This window comes from Tiliqua scincoides, chromosome 11 (assembly GCF_035046505.1).
Source record: "Tiliqua scincoides isolate rTilSci1 chromosome 11, rTilSci1.hap2, whole genome shotgun sequence".
Classification (NCBI taxonomy): Eukaryota; Metazoa; Chordata; class Lepidosauria; order Squamata; family Scincidae; genus Tiliqua; species Tiliqua scincoides.
In genome coordinates, this window is record NC_089831.1 from 20820753 (window position 1) to 20842670 (window position 21918).

The 21918-nt window shown below is 47.1% G+C and overlaps 1 pseudogene; it reads left to right on the forward strand.

Annotated features, from left to right (window-relative positions):
- Positions 1 to 21798: 21798 nt before the first annotated feature.
- On the forward strand, positions 21799 to 21918 carry LOC136662613 (5S ribosomal RNA; annotated as a pseudogene).

The following is a 21918-nucleotide window of genomic DNA, read 5'->3' on the forward strand; positions in this document are numbered from 1 at the left end:
TTACCCAGCCCCTGACACAGTGTCAGAGAGACGATGTGGCCCTCTTGCCAAAAACTTTGGACACCCCTGCTCTAAAGCATCCCAGACAGATGGCTGCCTAGGATCTCCTAGTAAACCCACAACAAGGAGGAACCCGCAAAGCAGACTCTTCCCTACTGTCCTAACTCCTCATCGAAAAGAGCAACTGCTGTGTCCACACTGGGGCTGTGGAAACTAAGCTTGAAGGTTCTTCTGCTGTAAGGAGGCTGTAGCAGAATGGCATCAAGGAGTTCCCGAATCAGTGCATGAGCCAAAGCAAGTGACGTGTTTAGTGACAACAGCTGACTGACTCCCTTTCCCAGACACGAGGAGCGTGTAATGCTATCTAAATTGGAGGCTCCTACATCCGGCCTGTATAGCAACACCATCTGTCACCTGCATATTCCATGGTGCTCAGCATGTTAGGAGGAGTATGGAAAATCCAGGCACAGGTGGGGAACAGGCAGGAAGAAGAAGTCTGGCAGCCTCTGGAGGCTGGATTGATCTCAGACGCTGAACATAAACCATATTTATTCATTTTATTTTTCACATTTTTCTATCACCAAATTTTTCACATCTTTAGATCACATTTTTATATCAGACCGCAGGCCTGACTCAGTGTACGGCTCCTTCAGATATTTTTGTTGGTGTTGTTCCCCATGAGCACGGGTCTCAAAAGTAGCCATAACAAATGCTGTTAAAAGAGAATGCTTCTATGTGAAAGGGCTGCACAGCTCAGTAGCAGAAGATCTCCTTTGCCTAGAGAAGTTTCGGTCTTCAGGTATATTTGTATTGGCAACCTTCAGTCTCGAAAGACTATGGTATCGCGCTCTGAAAGGTGGTTCTGGCACATCGTCTAGTGTGGCTGAAAAGGCCAATCCGGGAGTGACAATCCCTTCCACACCGGGAGCAAGTGCAGTCTGTCCCTGGTCTGTCTCCCTGGCTATGGGCCTTCCTTCTTTGCCTCTTAGCCTCAGACTGTTGGCAAAGTGTCTCTTCAAACTGGGAAAGGCCATGCTGCACAGCCTGCCTCCAAGCGGGCCGCTCAGAGGCCAGGGTTTCCCACTTGTTGAGGTCCATCCCTAAGGCCTTCAGATCCCTCTTGCAGATGTCCTTGTATCGCAGCTGTGGTCTACCTGTAGGGCGCTTTCCTTGCACGAGTTCTCCATAGAGGAGATCCTTTGGGATCCGGCCATCATCCATTCTCACGACATGACCAAGCCAACGCAGGCGTCTCTGTTTCAGCAGTGAATACATGCTAGGGATTCCAGCACGTTCCAGGACTGTGTTGTTTGGAACTTTGTCCTGCCAGGTGATGCCGAGGATGCCAGGTGATGCCGAGGTCTTCAGGTACTGCAGAGAAAAATCCCCATTAGAATAAAACCTGGTGAGGCATGACCAGTTAGTGTCAATTATACTGAGCTAACTGGGCCAATGTTTTAACTGAGTATCAGGCAATTTCCTATATGATTTTTCTTGCTCTGTATTAAGGAGTCTTGGAATTCCCACCCCCAAGAGGCCCCCCACTTGGCTCCATCTTGTGAACTTCTCGATGTCACATGAAACTGGGCTGTTCCACAAGGTTTTAGGACCTGGGCGATCAAGGAGGGGAGCACCTTTGCTATAGACCAGCTTCAGCTCGAAACTTCTGTTTTGCATTCTCTCTCCTGTGATAGTATTGCATGTTTTTATAGTGATGTTCTGTTTTGTGAGTTACCTTAAAGTGCACAAGATGCAGAATGACGGATCATCTCTCCGTCGATTCTGAAAACCCAGCAAAGGGATCTGGCCACATTTCCAGAGTGGCCGAACCGCTCACAAAGACAAAAAGGGCCTTGCAGCAGGTGTCTGTCTCTGTCAGCTGCAATGGCTGAAGGGCATCAGGTGGAGAACAAATGAGACTTTTAGGTAGGGATGGAAGCCAAGGACTGGCCCTGGCATTGAATGAATGAAACCTGACAGCAGACGGTCCCTCTGAATGTTATCTCTCTCCTTAATGAAGCCCTGCAGAAGTGCATCAGGCCCAAGACAGACAGTTATAGAGACACTTTTTGGCATGTGTCCTCCCTTCTCCCTGTTAGGGAAATGCAAGGCTGGGGTAGGCAGCCATCTTGTCAAGGTCTTGGACTCTCTTCCGCTGAGATGGTTTAGCCCAGTGAACCTTCAGCTGGTGTGCTGTGGCACACTGATGTGCTGCAAAAGGTCTGGAGGTGGATTTCTCGATGGTCTTTACGTCTTGCGATGTCACTTCCAGCTTCCAAGGCAGGCTGTTCTTACATTTAGGCTTGAAAAGTATGTATCCAAATACTCAGCACCAAATTCTTTTAAAAAGATGTGTACAAATTGCTCTGTGTCTGCCATGGTTTGCTCTGTTGGCTAACTGTCTGTATTAATGAATTGTTTGTCCCTCTTCCTCCACCAGCAAAGGGACGGACAATTTCTTACTGCAGACATTTGCCCTAGAAACAGAGCCACAAAACCCAGAAGAATCTCTTGGAAGCTGGAAGTGACATCACAAGAGGTAAAGACCACAGAGAAGTCCGTAGAGGTCAGTGTGCCATGAGAAGATACACATTGAAAATCACTAGTTTAGCCAAAAGAGCAAACCATGGCAGATACAGAGCAATTTGTACCCATCTTTTAAAAGACCTGTGCTCAGTATTTGGATACATACCTCAAACCTAACTGTAAGAAGAGCCTGCCTAAAAGTGTCACTGGAGAACTGAACTTCGGAGAAATAGATGTGGGAAAAGAGAAGGGGAGTCGGCACCCCCTCACTCCAGAGTCAGTCGTACTTCAACAGTCGTACTTCAATAAATCCAAAAAGCCAGCCAAATCTTCATCTGGGCCCAAACACGGTCTAATGAGTTTTGTGTGGGATCTAAGGTGGCTGTTTAGCAAAACAGACCCTTGTCCATTGGCTTCTTGCTTTTTTTCTAAGTCAGACAAGCTCTCAGGCCACTGGACTGTCCTGTAACCACATGTCCCTACCCTTCATCCATGGACCTTTCCCACCCCCCATTTTTTCAAGGGTTGCAGGTCTTAGGCTCATGGATGCATCTAAAGTGGCAACTCTGGTGGGACTGTACCAATGAAAACCCCCTTCCTATGCCAGGCCAACTCCAACTATGTCTGGAGTTGACTGTTGTCACTTGATGAATCAGATTTGTATCTTGTTGTTTTTTTCTTCACACCGTCATTTTTGTCAACAGTTCACCCTGTTAATAAAACACAGCCATTTGGATTTGAAACAGACAACCACCCTTTCAAAATGAAAATGATGAAAGACATTAGAAAATATATTGGAGCGGGGAAAGGATGGGGGGAGAGAGAACAGCTTGAAAACCAGAACTTTCAAATACTGAACTCCAAAAATGAAAGCAAAAAATACAAGCAGACACATACACAGAACAACCCAGAGACAAAAATAAACAAACAAACATCTCCCACACATTGGGGATGCTGGATAGAGAAGCAGAATGTAAAAATACTGAACTCAGAAGGGAAAAAAAACAGAGACAATGCTAAAGAAATCCCACAAGACATCCGCCTCCCACACATGGAAAATGGTTGGTTTCTGTTAACATGGTAGAGGGGAGAAGTAGGAGAGACAGCTGGAGAAGACCTGTGAGGGTGCCTTTGTCTCCTTCCCTTCCTGGTTCTTTATCAACACCCCAAGACATCTATCTAGAACAGCCAACAGGAGGGCTACCCCACAGGCACAGCGAGTTGCAGGTCCAAGGTCATGCAGTGAGTACCGTACCTAAGTAGAGCTGCCCAGTTGGATGCATAAAAAACCTGTGCCTTCTGTGACTTAAGGAAAATAGTGGCAGGCTCAGGGTGAAGGGGATCCCAAATCTGCCACTCCTTGCCCCTCCCTCCCTCTGCCACTGACGCAAGCCACATCAGCCTTCTCCGTGGCTGACCCAATACCTGCTCTGACAGTGATAGGAGCAGCCAACAGCCTCTCTTGCCCTGCACAGTTCCCAACTCAAGCCCTTCTGCTCCCGATATGTAGGGTGTACATTTTTGTCTGCTCTGAATTATCCAGCAAGAACTCTGCAACCATCCCATGAAAGCCCTGCTAGCTTCAGGCAGGTCAAACAGACCAGACTTGCATGCTACTGAATGCTGCAGCTGCTGCAGAAATAGGAGTTAAATTTACTCAGCCCTTTGCCTGTCTAGCGCCGATTTGGTGGATTCGTTCCAGTAATCGTTTTGCTTGCTAGTTTTCAGCAAGCTGTTGACATTTCTCAGTATTGACAGGAATGATATGTACCATGTTTGTTTGCCTATTTGTGGCTACATGGCATGGACAGGGTCCAATCCAGTTTTGCGCACTTTTTAGGTCCCATTCATTTCAAGAAGGAAGTGAAGGAGACGCTTTTCTCTCAATGAAACAAGCAGAGCCAGAGGCGGTGATCTCAGGAAGCTTCACAGAGTTCAGCAAGGTCGACTTCCCAGCTAATATCCCTCTGTACCATGTTTGTGCCACTGAGTGCAGGAACAGGAGTGGAGGTGTTACCCAGAAGGTCAGCAGGAGTGTAGGAATGGAGTTGCACATGGCTGTGCGCATGGGTGGATGTGAGGGGATCACAACTTCTCTCTTGCCCATCAAACTGAGAGCGCAGTCCAAACTAGAAGATTCACTGGTGCAGCAGTCGCTGCTCCTGCAGTAACACATCATTGTTGGCAACCTTCAGTCTCGAAAGACTCTGGTATCGCGCTCTGAATGGTGGTTCTGGAACAGCATCTAATGTGGCTGAAAAGGCCAATTCGGGAGTGACAATCCCTTCCACACTGGGAGCAAGTGCAGTCTGTCCCTGGTCTGTCTCCCTGGCTGTGGGCCTTCCTTCTTTGCCTCTTTGCCTCAGTCTGTTGGCCAAGTGTCTCTTCAAACTGGGAAAGGCCATGCTGCACAGCCTGCCTCCAAGCGGGCCGCTCAGAGGCCAGGGTTTCCTACAAACCTTGGCTATGAACCTGCCGCCTTGCAAAAAATACTTCCAGTTGGGCCCTGCAGCTCCCTGATCATCACCACCAAGAGGTTAAAGAAATACAGGCAATCAATAAATCACATCACTTCTTCACCCAATGCATAATTAGCTTATGGGACATTGTGGGGGACAGAGGTTAGGAGGGGGAAAGACCAGGGATGGAGGGGATTAGCATTGTGCAGGACTGACAGAAAGAAGAAGCAAGACAGCCTGGGGGAATGGAGGACTGGGGGAGATTCTTCCATGGTCTGCCTCCCTGCTTCTTAGAAACATTGGTAGAAACAAGCTGGCCACTCAGAGGCCAGAGTTTCCCATTTGTTGAGGTCCACTCCTAAGGCCTTCAGATCCCTCTTGCAGATGTCCTTGTATCGCAGCTGTGGTCTACCTGTAGGGCACTTTCCTTGCACAAGTTCTCCATAGAGGAGATCCTTTGGGGTCCGGCCATCATCCATTCTCACGACATGACCGAGCCAACGCAGGCTTGTGCACCCAGAGAGTAAGCAGCATCTGTGGGGAGGCCTGGGCCATCCCATCAAGTGCTGTAACCAGTGGAGGCAGTGGAGTGATGGTGAGTGAGGTGGATGGTGGAAGGGCAGTTTGGAGGTGGGGAAGTTTCAGAGTGGGGGAAGGTGAAACAGGGCAGATCTGGCCTGGAAGTGGGTGGGATTGACAGAGTAGGCCTCCACTGTGTCCTAACTGGTTCTTGGCCTGCTAGCGTTAAACAGGACTGCTCAGACTTGCGTGTGCCATTTAGCAGGTGCAGATCTGACTTGCCCCATAGAGCAGGCTGCAGTGTTGCACAGGGTAAGGGGGAAATATCCTCTTACCCCATGGAGACCTCCAGCCTGTTCTTAAGCTGCATTGGAGACAGTGGAGGCCATCCTGGTTTTCCCTTTCTTTGTTTCCTGTTCCGTTGATCACTTCCTCTTCCAGAGCCCCCCTACGCTTCTCCTGGGAGACAGTGGCGTAGCTAGAGGGGGTGCAAAGCACTAAGTTTTGCAGGGAGCCTCACCGCAGCGTGCAAGCCGCCCTTCCCCTTTGGAGCTATTCCAGGCAGTGGGAACAAAATGGAGATGTATATGTCTCCGAAGGGGAGGGGAGAGGCTGCTTCCACACTGTGGTCTCCGCAAAACTTAGTACTTTGCACCCTCTTTAACTACACCACTGCTGGGAGAGATTTCTTTGTATACTTAACAAGCATCTTCCTGGTTCTATCATTCCCCCCACCAACTGCCATATGAACTCACTCTCATCCATAAGAACACTGTACCTCATATACTCATTAGTGGTTTATCTCTTCTTATTAACCTTTTGTAACTATGTATATGCGTAGAAGCAGTGACTACATATTATTAGCACCTTCATGTTTTTAAGCAACTTCATTGCACTAATTTTTTTTTAAATAAATGTGTTTGTTTGAAAGACTTGGCTTTAGAGTCATTCTCTGCTTCCCCTCCCCCTTCCCTTTCATGGTAGCAATTCAAACAGTGTGTTTGGGAAACAAGTGTAAGTGCATACAGACACAGTCCTAGAACATCCACGGTGACAGATAATAGGAGTTTTGCAGGGAAGGAGCAATCTTCATTGGAGTTGCAGTGCAATGAAAGGAAAAAAAGTTAAACATACCCTGGAAGACAGGAGGTGTGGTTTGGAAGCTGAACCTTGCCTGAAAAAGCTAAGCAGGACTAGCTTGGGTCTTGCCTTGGATGGAAGACGAGAAGCCACTGGCTTGAAACAAAGGAACATGGACAGGCAAAAAATGAATCACAGCCTGAGAACCAACCTGAGGTGTGTTTTGCAGCTGCTTGTGGACGCTTAGAAGGAGCAAGAGCTATGCAGCCTGGATGATGAAGGGAAACATCTAGAGAAATGGAAGCTCCAATGACTTTCATTGAATAACATTTGTAAAATCGGTTGGCAACCTTCAGTCTCGAAAGACTATGGTATAAGCCTACAGCAGCCAGTAAAAACCCTATTTGAAAAAAGGGAGGTTTATGGGCGACCTGCCTACGTAAACCGACTTGAGTCAAGTCTCAAGTCTATGAGTCTTCGAGAAAGGCAGTGTATAAATACTGTATTAAAGAAATACATAAAAGACATAACTGAAGCATGTTTCAACCAGTTCCTCAGAGCAATAAATGTTCCAAAATTTACTTATATGGACTTCTAGATCATTCTGAAGTTTTCAGGAAGCTGACAACTCAAAATAAATCAAGGATGTAAAAACAAAGTACTGGAAGACATGAACAATAAACAAGCCATTAAAATCATCTCTGGATTCTTCCTGACTTGTAAGTCTGAGTTTATGCCTGTATGGCAGCAAGCCCGCTGGAACTCAGGGGGTGAATAAAGGTGCTTTAAATCTGGTTATGCAATACCTGCCTAAGAAAAGGGCACGCCATCATTGCTGATCAACCTTCAGAGCCAGTGAACCTGTATGCCTCCTTGGAATAAGCCCCATTGAATATTTCGACTAAGCAACCATAGGAATGCTTGCAATCCAAAGCAGAAACCCCCTGTACCACTATCACCTGTTTCCACTATCCAAGACATCCTTAAACACACACAGGTGACTTTCCTCTCTATGCAGTGACTTCCATCAGTTTTAGTGCACCTAATCTACGGTTGCTTCAGCATAAAGTCTTCCTTGGTCATAAGGAATTTCATTAAAGCATGTGTGGGCACAGAGGCTAGACAAGTGTATGTGGTGTGGGTGCAATTCTATAATGAATTTACACCTGGGGGATGGACAAAGTGACACAGTAACCCCACTAAGTTCCTTGAGGAACTTCACAACAGGAGACACATATGGGAGGAGGGGTGCTTTTACCTTACATGATGACCCCATAAAGTCTGGGCCACACTGTACAGCACATCTGTCCATCTTACATATTTATTGTATTCTATTTCTACACACTAGAAACCTTCACTGTCTTTGGGCTTCTTTCTCAAGTGTTGCCTTGGGAAGCCAGGGCAGCTGTTCCACCCAGAAAGATTCACTTTGCATGCAGCCCAACTGACCAGCAGGTGGAGCCAGCAGAAATAGCATATAAATGATAAGAAAATTAAGAAATCATGAAAAAAGATTCAGTAATAACTGACCTTTTCCTTTTTTTTCTGAATGGTTGAGACCATCCGATGCTCCAATTTCTCAAGAAATACAAATGAACATCCAGACCATATGTACTACTGCTGTCAACCCAAAAAACAGGACCTTCTGTAGGACTCAAGGTCATATGGATGACCTGTATTCTGCAGATGGGCAAATGATCACATTGCTGCACAGAAATGGAGATGGTTCCAAAGTGGGACACACCAAAGAAAGAGCTTAGAAGGGCATTTATTTTAGCCCCTATGTTGAAGGCTTCAGGGATGAGAGGAACTTGCCTTTTACCTGTGCAGTTCATTAGCAGTGGGTGCCATTTTTGAAGCAAGGGTGGCACAAATAGCTCTTTGGGAGACCAAGACAAAGTGGTTACTTCTGTGGGCTACACAATTCCAGAGCACCTGCACAAGACGAGCATCCAAAGAAGATCCTCTCCTATGGCTAATCTCAATGCTGAGGAGCACTCTTTGATTGGCCTCTATACATCTCTGTGATGGCAAAATCAGTATCTCCTGGGGAGGTGTGTCCTTTACGTCCTCTGGAACCTAAGCCATTTAGGGCATTGAATGTGATAACACTGCACTCTGAATTACACCAAGGGCTGGGCTGGCAGTCAGGGAAGATAATAAAGGATGAATCGTGTCCAAAAGTGACACTGCTCAGAAGTCTTATTTTCGTACATTTTGTACAAGCTGGAGTTTCCGGCTTGTCTTCAAAGGCAGCCCCATGCGGTACAGGTGAACAGTCATCCAACATCAAGGTACCAGTGACCCATCAGCCTTTTCTGACGCATGTTCGACTGTTGACTCATGCTCCTTATATAAGTGTGTTTTGTGCCACTTAGGATCTGCTTCTCCAGGCACATGCTTCCCAATCCCTTAAAGTCAACTGTGTGTGGGGGGGTCCTTCTTGTGCCCCTCCATTTTTGGAGATATAGTTGGTGGTTGTGGTGTGCAACAGGAGTTTTTCTACATGGTGGTACCCACACTGCTAGATCATGCAAGACTTGCCACCCAGGTGTTCCATCACCCTTTGAAAACATTTATTTTGGAGCAGACGGTCAAGTTCTCAGTGAGTGCTGCTGTTACCCCTGAAACAGTTTCTACTGTGTTTATTTAATTGATAAGTCATTATGCTGTGCAACATGGCCTTTCCCAGTTTGAAGAGACACTTGGCCAACAGTCTGAGGCTAAGAGGCAAAGAAGGAAGGCCCATAGCCAGGGAGACAGACCAGGGACAGACTGCATTTGCTCCCAGTGTGGAAGGGATTGTCACTCCCGAATTGGCCTTTTCAGCCACACTAGACGCTGTTCCAGAACCACCTTTCAGAGCGCGATACCATAGTCTTTCGAGACTGAAGGTTGCCAACTTGGTGGGTATGCTGGCTTCATGTTGGATGTGACTCCCCAAATTTATTTCACATGATTCCACCACCAATTTTATCTTCTCAACAACCCTTTGAAGTAGGCTAGTCTGAAATATAGCAACTGGTCTAAAGTCACTCCAGGTCTGGGGATGACCACTGGGCAGCACCATTGGGGAGAATTGTGGGCAGCAGTCATTCAGAGACCATGATTGCCCTGACGAGGTACCCATGCAGGAAGGCTTTATGGGCCTTCCTCCTGTTTAGGATGGCCCAATGACCAGTCTGGATAGGTGGAGTCAGATGAAAACCTGGGAACCCTGAGTGGCCCCAAGGATGTTCCAGATTGCAGTCTGGTCAGGCTCACCACGCAGGACAGTCCAATGGATTCTGTTGTTGTTCCAGCCTAAAGTACTCAGTGGAATTATTTATATAGTCCTGTCCTGGTCTTTTACAGGGTAACATCAGCAGGGAAAAGACAAATCCCTGCTCCAAGGTACCTGCAATCCATTTTTTCATCAGTTGGTGGAGACAACCAAAAGAAAGAGGGAAAGAACATCAAAGCTTCCATTACATTTTATTATTGGGTTATCAAAGCTTCCATTAAATTATAGAGACCAGATCCTAAAAGGGTCGACAGAAAGCAAACATTGATCACCTGGCCATTTTTATAAAAGTTACTCATAGCTTGATTTATTTGGCCCTCAGACAATTGCCCCAACTCTGCCCCAGCAGACTATTCAAAAGACCGTTCCTGCCAAAAACATTTTTATGTTACTTCCTGAGATGCAACATCCCCTCTGTGCTTCTGCACGAAGATGGCCGAAAACTAGCAAAGTTCTTGCTGGCCTTCTATAAAGAGCAACTTGGTACTTTTTGTCTTTCTCTTGCCTCCCCCTTCCACCTTTCCCCTAGGAACACATGGCCTAGAAATAAATGCCAAAGAAATACAGGAGCAAACTAAATGGCCTTCCCTATTCTGTGTGTTCCTTTCCTCACGCACTCTTCCCTATTACTGGGAACTACAAAAGCATTTGAGATCCTATTCTACAGTGTCTTTTGGGAAACAGGGAGGGTTGGAAGGAATAGTCAAAAATAGAGGTAATATACACATTCCCAAAGTCAACTGATTGTAAACCATTTCACCCGGTTATTCAGCCCCCCGGTTATTCAGTGGATTTTGGAGCTGAGGATGTGTGTTTGAGGGGTGGTGTTTGCCAAGACCTCTTTTGCGTGTCCCTCAAGCCTCCTTGCAGGACTATAAGATCATTATATGATGCAGAGTTTTGATTTATTAAAAGTAGAGCTGCGAGCTGGAATACGTTTAATTGGTAGTTTAAACAGCCAACACTTTCGTTGATCTATCTGTGAGCCTCTCCTGAATAGGAGAGGGCATATTTTAAATGGTAGTTGGCAACCTTCAGTCTCGAAAGACTCAGGTATCGCACTCTGAAAGGTGGTTCTGGAACAGCGTCTAGTGTGGCTGAAAAGGCCGATTCGGGAGTGACAATCCCTTCCACACCGGGAGCAAGTGCAGTCTGTCCCTGGTCTGTCTCCCTGGCTATGGGCCTTCCTTCTTTGCCTCTTAGCCTCAGACTGTTGGCCAAGTGTCTCTTCAAACTGGGAAAGGCCATGTTGCACAGCCTGCCTCCAAGCGGGCCGCTCAGAGGCCAGGGTTTCCCACTTGTTGAGGTCCACTCCTAAGGCCTTCAGATCCCTCTTGCAGATGTCCTTGTATCGCAGCTGTGGTCTACCTGTAGGGCGCTTTCCTTGCACGAGTTCTCCATACAGGAGATCCTTTGGGATCCGGCCATCATCCATTCTCACGACATGACCGAGCCAACGCAGGCGTCTCTGTTTCAGTAGTGCATACATGCTAGGGATTCCAGCACGTTCCAGGACTGTGTTGTTTGGAACTTTGTCCTGCCAGGTGATGCCGAGAATACGTCGGAGGCAGCGCATGTGGAAAGCATTCAGTTTCCTCTCCTGTTGTGAGTGAAGAGTCCATGACTCGCGGCAGTGCAGAAGTGTACTCAGGACGCAAGCTCTGTAGACCTGGATCTTGGTATGTTCCGTCAGCTTCTTGTTGGACCAGACTTTCTTTGTGAGTCTGGAAAACGTGGTAGCTGCTTTACCGATGTGTTTGTTTAGCTCGGTATCAAGAGAAAGAGTGTCGGAGATCGTTGAGCCAAGGTACACAAAGTCATGGACAACCTCCAGTTCATGTGCAGAGATTGTAATGCAGGGAGGTGAGTCCACATCCTGAACCATGACCTGTGTTTAAATGGTGGGAATGAATGATAAGGGCACACTTCTTCCTTTGCGACCATTTTGGTTTTGCTGTGTTACACAAAGAGCAAATGAAAAAGAGAAGATGGAGATGGAGGGGACCGAAATGACAGCAAGTGACTAATATGAGCTGGTGTACAGGTGAGACTTTGGTGCTTGTGACAATGAAGGGGTTAACAAGGGCTCCCCACCCCAATGACACCCTCTTGATGCCTCAGGGGCCAGTCCTATCCAACTTTCCAGCATCGATACAGCCCCGAGGTAAGGGAACAAATGTTACCTTACCTTGAGAAGGCCTGTGTGACTGCCCCTCCCCCCACCCGACAAAGGATGCAGCACACATCCTATTGGCATGGCTGCACTGGCAATGGAAAATTGGATAGGATTGGGCCCTCAGTCCCCAACCTCACTAGTCAGGGCCTTGGAAGTCTCCAATGGCCACCACCACAGGTGATACACACACCCCATACCACAACTAGACGGACCTTTGATCAGATCTTAGCAGAGGTACAGCCCAATCCTATCCCCACTTTCCTGGGAGTAAGCCCCATTCTCTAACAGGACTTATTTCTGAGTAGACAGGCATAGGATCGGGCTGTTATTAGCAAAAGTGAAGGGGGTGCGTGATTGATGGAAATGTTAAACATTCTTCCCTTTTGCAACTGTTTCTCTGGTCAACATTTCCCCCTCCCTAAGTTCCTCCTCCATGAAAGCAGCTGAGAGACCTCAGCCCTGATTTCTCTTGTTTTCTGTCTGTCATTTTTACTAAAATAAGCAATGCTTTCAGCACCCAAGTGCAAATTAATCTGGGATCTAACTGCAGGACTGCAAGAGAAGGGTGGAGGACTTCCAGATAAACAATTAGGCAGAAAATAATCCAACCCCAGGAAGAAGAGAAGGGCAATTTGTAAAATCCATCAAGAAAGGACGGTCAGTCTTCTAGTGAGGAGGTGGAATGACATTACACACTAAAGGTCTCATCCCTTACGACTGATACAGGTGAGTAAGTTCAGCAATCAAACAGTCACAGCATCTTTTAAGTGTCTAAATAAAGGCAGGAACTATTTTTTGATAGCAGTTCTTTTTCCCTCTCTTTGAATGGTAGGCTCTGAAAGCAAAAGGATGACCAGCTGCAGGGAATCTCCTGTAAACTCCACATTTTGGTTTTAATATGTTGTAGCCATTAGGGCTGCAGCAGATCTTCTCCAGTTTTGATTTTTGGGTCAAAGCACAGTTGGGAGAGCAAGGCAGAATATTTCCTGAAAAATCTATCAGTGAAAAAAAAAGAATGATAGATTTTTCAGGAAATCTTCTTCTTTTGAAACTGTTTGGACACCCCTGTAGCTTGTTAAAAGTACAGGTCTGTAACGTTTCCCCAAATGCAGTCACATCCCATGGTAGCATCAAGTCTAATAAATGAAAACTAAAATATTGAAATGAATGGGGACCCACCTGAAATTGATTGGAGACCCACCTTGTAGGTCCCGACCCACAGTTTGAGAAACACTGACATAGTGAACATGATGTCATCACAATACTATATAGCTAATCAGAGTTGGCTGTGAGTTAATGTCACAGAGGGAAAAACCAAGTGTGTTCAGAGCAAGAGCAGTCCTTCCCCAACAGATCAAGTTTTCAATCCCCTTTCAAAGCAATCACTCCAAAATCTGAAAAAGGGAAGTCCCTTGCCTTTTTTATTCTAGTTAAATGCTAAAAGAAACCAGCCCTCTTTATGACTTAGGCCTAGTAGCCATATACACAGTGGCCCCTCCTGTATCTGTAGGTCCTGTATCTACAGTTTCAGTTATCCATGAATCAAAAATATTTTTTTTTTAAATCCAGAATTTCTTTTCTCCTTCCTTCCCCGTGGCCTGCCATTGTTTCCCTCTCTGCTTCTGGGCAGGAGGTCTGGTCTAGAGGGTTGAGCCTCCATTTGCCTGAAGATAACATCCGAAGGTCGCCAGTTCGAGGCCACCGGCACCGTGCGACCTTGAAGCAGCTGACAAAGCTGAGCTATTCCATCTGCTCTGAGCGTGGGAGGATGGAGGCCAGAATGTGTGACCAGATCAGAAAGAAACATCTGAATGTTGTGGTTTCTTGAAAGATAGAAACCTTCTTTCAAATTGTAAACATCCCTACGGGGATTTAAATTGCCTGCCTATGTAAACCACCTTGAATAAAGTCTAAGGAGAAATCTGAGGACCAAGGAAGGCGGTATAGAAATACCTGTATTATTATTATTTATTATTCTCACAGAGCCTCACCTGATAGCCCAGAGATGGTTCAGTAGCTGTCAACATGGCTCATCACTTAGGCAGACTGTCTCTGGGTCTTAAAGCCTCCAAGGAGTGTATGGTATATAGAGTTTGCTACTACCCACAGTTTGGGGCATCTACAGTAGGTCTTGGAACGTATCCCCAGCAGATACGGGGATATGGGCTATACTGTATCATATAGGGCCAATGTCCTTGAATTCAGATTCCTGTCACTCAGGAAAAACTTTTGAAGGCCAGATTATGGTTGGGAGGGGTAGGGAGAATAGCTTCTTCTTTACTTTCCCCACAGTTCAAAGCCAAGTTCAGATCACCTTCCACAAGTGAGGATGACCAAATCCCATTTTGTCTTGTACCTGCCCCATGAAAACTAAGAGAAATGGCTTCTGTGAAAGGCAGCTATGCCTTCCAGCACTGGAGGCCTGGCTTTCAGCAGGTGAGGCCGACCAGGTCCACATGGAAGGGGGGACGTGGCCAAACAGAGGAGGAGCACATCACCACCAAGTTGTGGTTCCAGTTCGCTATAATAACAGTGAAGTTGCAACTACAGCCATTGTGACAGCTCTGCACCTATGGGCTCATTATTACCACCCAACCTTTTATACAGCATTTACTAGGCAAATGAATGCAGGTGTTTAATAGAAACGGGGACTCATCCATCTCCATTAGTTTGTCCTAAGAGACCGCCTTCTCTCCACCCTTCTGTCATCTCACCCTCCTCTGTTTCTCCAAATCATTTCAGCCCTCCATTCAAGACCAGGGTTCATATTACTCCTTTCCTCCCACCTCATTTTTCTCTTTCTTGGTCTCATTTGCATTTTTCCTGCTTTCTCTCCCCCCCCCCCAATCCACTCCATTTGCAGGAATATTTTTTTTCTAGCCATAGTAGAAACTTTCAGTCCTGAGGTCTTTCCCCTGCCCCTCCCCCAATTTTGTTTTAGGTAACATTTAATGTAAATTCAAAGAGTCTTGTCCCAGGTAGAGCATCTGTAGAAATGTCAAGAGATTATAAAAACAGCCCACTCCTTTGTATATATCTCTAAGTGGGTCAATCCTTACCCACTTTCCAGCACCAACTCGAGGGCAATGCAGCTCCGAGGTAAGGGAACAAACATTCAGCGTGTGGTTGGTCTGTGGAACTCCTTGCCACAGGATGTGGTGACGGCATCTGGCCTGGATGCCTTTAAAAGGGGATTGGACAAGTTTCTGCAGGAAAAATCCATTACGGGTTACAAGCCATGATGTGTATGTGCAACCTCCTGATTTTAGAAATGGGCTATGTCAGAATGCCAGATGCAAGGGAGAACACCAGGATGAGGTCTCTTGTTGTCTGGTGTGCTCCCTGGGGCATTTGGTGGGCCGCTGTGAGATACAGGAAGCTGGACTAGATGGGCCTATGGCCTGATCCAGTGGGGCTGTTCTAATGTTCTTATGTTCTTACATTGCCTAACCTTGAGGAGGCCTCCATGACTGCCCCCCAACTGCAGGATTCAGCACATGCCCCACTGGCACAGCTGTGCCAGTGCTGGAAAGTTGGTTAGGATTGTGCTCTAAGTTGCACAAAACTCACCAAAAGTGAAATCAGGGGTGCAATTGGGAAGCCTTGCCTGAGGAAAAAAGTTTATAGGAAATATTTTTTTATTTACATTTTTTTATGCCTCCCTTCCTCCAAGGAGCTGAGGGTGAAGTACATGGTTACTTCCCCCCTTTTGTCCTCACAACAAGGTGACTGGCCCAAGAGTTCACCCACAAAGCTTCATGGCTAAGCAGGGATGTGAACCTGAATCTTCCAGCTCCTGAATCACTACACCATTCTGGCTCTCAGTACAAAAAAAAAGAAAAGCAAAAAAGAGATAACTTCTCTTTGCACACAGTCTCTGCTAAGAAAAGCACAAGGAGCTATGGAGCTCTTTCAAGAACCTTGCCTTTTAAACCAGCCAGTTGGCAACCTTCAGTCTCGAAAGACTATGGTATAAGCCTACAGCACCCGGTATTCCCAGGAGGTCTTCTATCCAAGTACTAACCAGGCCTGACCCTGCTTAGCTTCCAAGATCAGACAAGATCAGGAGATAGTGTTCAGTATAGGGAGATGGTTGGCAACCTTCAGTCTCGAAAGACTATGGTATAAGCCTACAGCACCCGGTATTCCCAGGCGGTCTCCCATCCAAGTACTAACCAGGCCTGACCCTGCTTAGCTTCCGAGATCATGGTATAAGCCTACAGCCCCCGGTATTCCCAGGCGGTCTCCCATCCAAGTACTAACCAGGCCTGACCCTGCTTAGCTTCCAAGATCATGGTATAAGCCTACAGCACCCGGTATTCCCAGGCAGTCTCCCATCTAAGTACTAACCAGGCCTGACCCTGCTTCCGAGATCATGGTATAAGCCTACAGCCCCCGGTATTCCCAGGCGGTCTCCCATCCAAGTACTAACCAGGCCTGACCCTGCTTAGCTTCCCAGATCATGGTATAAGCCTACAGCACCCGGTATTCCCAGGCGGTCTCCCATCCAAGTACTAACCAGGCCTGACCCTGCTTAGCTTCCAAGATCATGGTATAAGCCTACAGCCCCCGGTATTCCCAGGCGGTCTCCCATCCAAGTACTAACCAGGCCTGACCCTGCTTAGCTTCCGAGATCATGGTATAAGCCTACAGCCCCCGGTATTCCCAGGCGGTCTCCCATCCAAGTACTAACCAGGCCTGACCCTGCTTAGCTTCCGAGATCATGGTCTAAGCCTACAGCACCTGGTATTCCCAAGCGGTTTCCCATCCAAGTACCAACCAGGCCTGACCCTGCTTAGCTTCCGAGATCAGACAAGATCAGGGATGTGCAGGGTAACAGTTGGCAGTCACCAATATTCAAACTCTGACTTAGGGCCCAACCCTATCCAACTTTCTAGCACAGATGCAGCTGCACCAATTGGGGTCTGTAGAGCATCTTGTGGTGGGGAAGGGGGTGGCCACAGAGGCCTCCTCAAGATAAGGGAAGGTTTATTTCCTTACTGTGGGGCTGCATTGTGGTTGCATCAGTCTGGAAAGCTGGTTAGGATTGGGTCCTTAACATTCTGCTGCATTGTCATGCTTCCAGGTTGCTACATCTATTGGCAAACAACAGTAATTGCTGGGCTATTGGCACAACTGAAGCCAGCGCTAGGCATGATCAAGATTTGCAAAAGCATGAATGATGTGGCAAGAGATCAATTTTTTCTCCCTCCCATAATGCTCTATTCTGGGGCACTCTGTGAAATTGATTGGCACTCAGTGTGGGTGTGGCAAAAGAGAGTGCTCTTTCACATAATGCACACTTAACACGTGTAGGGAATCGACTGCCACAACAGCAAGTGGCCGTAATGCCCCCTGGCCTGGGTGGCGTTTAAAAGGACCAGATTCACAGACAGCTGGATCTATCAATGGTTGTTAGCCATTGTCAGATAAAAGGGTCATCCCCAGGCAGCACCTGCACTTGCTAACCAGATGCTGGATGCAAGCAAGAAGAGCTGGCTGTCCCTGTTACTCCCTGAGTAATCTCTCAGTACCATATGGATGGTCACTGTTGGAGTTTAAAAGGACAGATGGTAAGATCCACCACTGGCTGTTCTATTTTGGCCTCCGTTCCTCGCAAAGCCAAGTGCTTTGGGAAGTGTTCAGCTTGTGCTGTGTGGGTGGGTGGAATTTTCCAGGGAATTGGAGACTACTGAAAAAGATCTGAAGGACTCTGGGTAGCTGTTTTGTTCTTATTTCTTTGCTGCAGTGAAGTCCTCCTCGTCTCGCCCCCTCCTTGGCCTCCCAGAAAGCCTTAGCGCTATTTCATCAAAAGTCTGGCTGTCATTTCTATGTTACTTTTACTTTGCCAAGCTGCTTCTTTTGACCATGTCTGCAAAACAACTACAGAAAAAAGGATAGCAATTCCATGTTTCATTGCTGAGGTCTTCTGTGTGCCGCTCAGAAACTGCCAAGGTCCAGGAACCAGGCTGAGCATGGATATAGAGCTAGATCCAGTGGGGAAAAGCTGCAACAGAGGAGATTCCAGTTCGAAGAAATTCTTGACCATCAGGGCGGTTTGACAGTGGAACGAATTGCTGAGGGTGGTGGTGGATTCTCTGTTTCTGGAGATCTTCAAGTGGAGACTTGACAGGCACCTGCTGGAGATGCTCTGGGGCAACTTCCTGCCACAGGCAGGGGGTCGGACTAGATGACCTTTTGGGTACCTTCCAACTGTATGACTGTAAGCTCCTATGGAGCAGGCAGTGAGGAGCCCTGGGAACCTGAACCTAAAATGGTTACCCAAAGACCAAGGCTTTTGATGCTCAGAAACAATATCCCTAGCTTCCTTCACCAGCACACCCACCTAGAGAGGAAGCCCCTCTCCCCAAATTAATAACAATCCACTTGACCGCTGACTTCATTAACAAGCCCATAACACAGAGGGGGGGCTTGGCAGAACCCCTGTTCACAGCATCCTCGCCCTTCTAATTACTCGGCTCTTGCTATGGCAGCAGCCCTGTCAACCAAATTAGCATTGATTCGTCACTCCTGCCGGATCGATGCCATTGACTCAGGCATCAGAGAGACAAATTTGTGCCCGCTCCTTCTTGAGCAGCCTGCAGTCTCTTTGCTTTCTACTGATCACCTGCAAAGAGCCCCTCTTTGCTTCCAGCTCTGGGGCAACTGCAAAGGAAGGTAAGGCGGGGTGTCGGCCTTGCGTTTGGGATGGTTCAACGCGGCATGGCCATCTTGCCACATGGACCTGGATTTTCTCAACCGTCCTTTCTCACCTCCAAATTAGGGAAGCAAAGAACCAGCCACAGAAGTGATGAATGACATCACTTCTGGTGGGTCCCGATAGATTATCGTTCTAAAAAGTGGGTCCCGGTGCTAAAAAGTTGGAGAACTACTGCTTTATGTTATTTCAAATCATATTCCCTCTAAAGATTCAGCAGAAGAAATAATACAGCTAAAATGAAATTAAGGCACTGTGTATTTGCTTATTTGTTGCATGAGAACTAAGGTTTACTGAATCAACTAAATACTGGAACATCATAGAGCGCAATCCTTCTTCATGACTTCTTGTTTCTCCATGCAGGGGTGTGTGTGAGTGTGTATATCCATCCAATCATGTGAGTCTGTCCCTGTCCCTTGCACCTTCAGTTCAATCAGGTCGACCACCTAATTTGCTGATTGGCCTATCTCTTGCCATGATTAAGTAAAGCACTCCTCGGGGTCTTGTACCTGGCTAGAAATTCAGAGCTTCTTGTAGCTCAAGTTGAAATGCTGTGTTCTAGGAAGCCTTTCTCTCTGCTCCCAGCTGCAGGAAGTGAGAAGATATCGCCTACACCTCTGACTGAAGACAGCTGGAGGCCGTTAGCAAGACGTTTCTGTGTGAAAGCCAGCAGATATATGGCACTTACTCCTGAGGTGGAAGCGATGAGCACCTGGATTTGCACCAGGGAGGAGTAAGGGAGCAGCACAGGCACCCCGGCTCTTGGCAACAGGTCCAGAAGCAACTGGTGCCTCCAAAAAGGCATTTGCTCATTTCCTTAATGATGTCACTTCCTGATTAATGATGTCACTTCCATCCCACAGCAGGTGCCATGAGTGCTATTTGGCCCACAATATGAAATGGGTTTGACACCCTGGTATGGACAATACTGAGCTAGATGGACCAATGGTCTGACTAGGGCAACCTAATATGTAAATGCATTTCATTTGGTATTGGAAGTGGAGGGCTGGACTACAAGCAGAAGAATCAAGTTGACCAAGGAGCTGGCCTGAGTACAAGACACAGGTGGAGTCTGGGCCCAAGCCAACTATCACTCCATTGACTAAGATTTGCAGCAATACCCTGGTGTGCCAGGCTCTAAATTCTCCCCCTGTCCCACCACCACCACCAAAGCCAGCTTTGAGCCAATTGAACCAATTGTTCCCAACTATGCCCCATGCCTAAGGGCCCCAACATAAGGGTAATCTACTCTAGTCTTGTATGCAATTTTATATTCAAATGTGCTTACGTCCATTTGATCGATTACCTGCATTTTTAAGTGCACATTTTTATAACTTTCCATTCTACCTTAGAGATATAAAGTCCATAATAAATTTTACTTGACTGTTGGCAACCTTCAGTCCTGAAAGACTCTGGTATCGTGCTCTGAATGCTGGTTCTGGAACAGCATCTGGTGTGGCTGAAAAGGCCAATTCGGGAGTAACAATCCCTTCCACACCGGGAGCAAGTGCAGTCTGTCCCTGGTCTGTCTCCCTGGCTATGGGCCTTCCTTCTTTGCCTCTTAGCCTCAGACTGTTGGCCAAGTGTCTCTTCAAACTGGGAAAGGCCATGCTGCACAGCCTGCCTCCAAGCAGGCCGCTCAGAGGCCAGGGTTTCCTACAAACCTTGGCTATGAACCTGCCGCCTTGCAAAAAATACTTCCAGTTGGGCCCTGCAGCTCCCTGATCAGCACCACCAAGAGGTTAAAGAAATACAGGCAATCAATAAATCACATCACTTCTTCACCTAATGCATAATTAGCTTATGGGACATTGTGGAGGACAGAGGTTAGGAGAGGGAAAGGGATGGAGGGATGGAGGGGATTAGCATTGTGCAGGACTGACAGAAAGAAGAAGCAAAACAGCCTGGGGGAATGGAGGGCTGGAGGAGATTCTTCCATGGTCTGCCTCCCTGCTTCTTAGAAACATTGGTATCCCATCTGCTGAGTTCAACAGTGCAGCCGCTCAAGTTCGCTAACATAAATGAGAAATAATTAAAATTAAAAGCTAAAGCATAATTTAGCAAAAACAAGTGACAGATAAAGTTATAGGGGAAAAGACACCCCCCCCCCAAAAAAAAAATAACAGGCTAGAGCCAAAGAGCAAAGAGTCACCCAAAACTGAAGAAGTAACAAAAGCATATTTAGGGGGCTGCGAAAAGTCACCAAGTAGATTTCCTGTGGCAGGGAGTTCCACAGAGTGGGTGCCACAGAGAACGAGAAAGAACCCTCATACATTGGTCGGTTATGGGCTGAGTGAGAGGGTCTTTCCTGATGACCTTAGTGGACAGGCTGGATCGTACAGCCAGAGGCGGTCTGTCTGTAGCCTGTTCAATTCACTGGCCAATATATGGCTTGCAGCCTCTGATTCCAATTATAAGCTCTTTGGAGTAAAAATCTGTCTCTCTATTTATATTGTAGAGCGCGATGCACATTTATAGCACTATAACAGTAATATTAATATGACAGGTTTGCCCATTTTCGTCTAACAAATGTCAGAGGGTGCATGTGCTGTATTCCAGTGGAATTTTACGCAAACTGCTGCCTTTCCCCTCCTTTCTATCCACCAGGAAGAGGATTCCCCCCCCCCTTAATCAGGACCCCGTTTAATCAACCATTCCACTTAATGATGAAAATGTTTCCCCAGGCAGTGAATTAAGCTTTAATGATCCCTAATGGTGAGGGTCGCTGATTAACTGGGATGACAATATCACTAAACTGGTGGATGCAGAGGTGATTACAGGGAATTTGAGAGGGCCAGCTGGCATCTGTGGACACTTGGGGGAGCAGAGGCTGTGGGCGGGGGGGGGGGGCTGGTTGTGTTTTTGAAAACCTCTTCCAAAGGAAGCTGCAGAGAATGTTATCAGATCAAAAGAGAGTGGTGTAGACCAGGAATTGGGACATCACAAGGCACCTGATGATCCCCAACCCAACATTTCAGAGGTTCCACTGGGCCCCATGTGGCAATGCTTAAAAAAAAAAAGACTAGTGCCAACTGCCACTTACAGCAACTGTTACCTTGCACATGCTCGATCTCGTCTGATCTTGGAAGCTAAGCAGGGTCAGGCCTGGTTAGTACTTGGATGGGAGACCGCCTGGGAATACCGGGGGCTGTAGGCT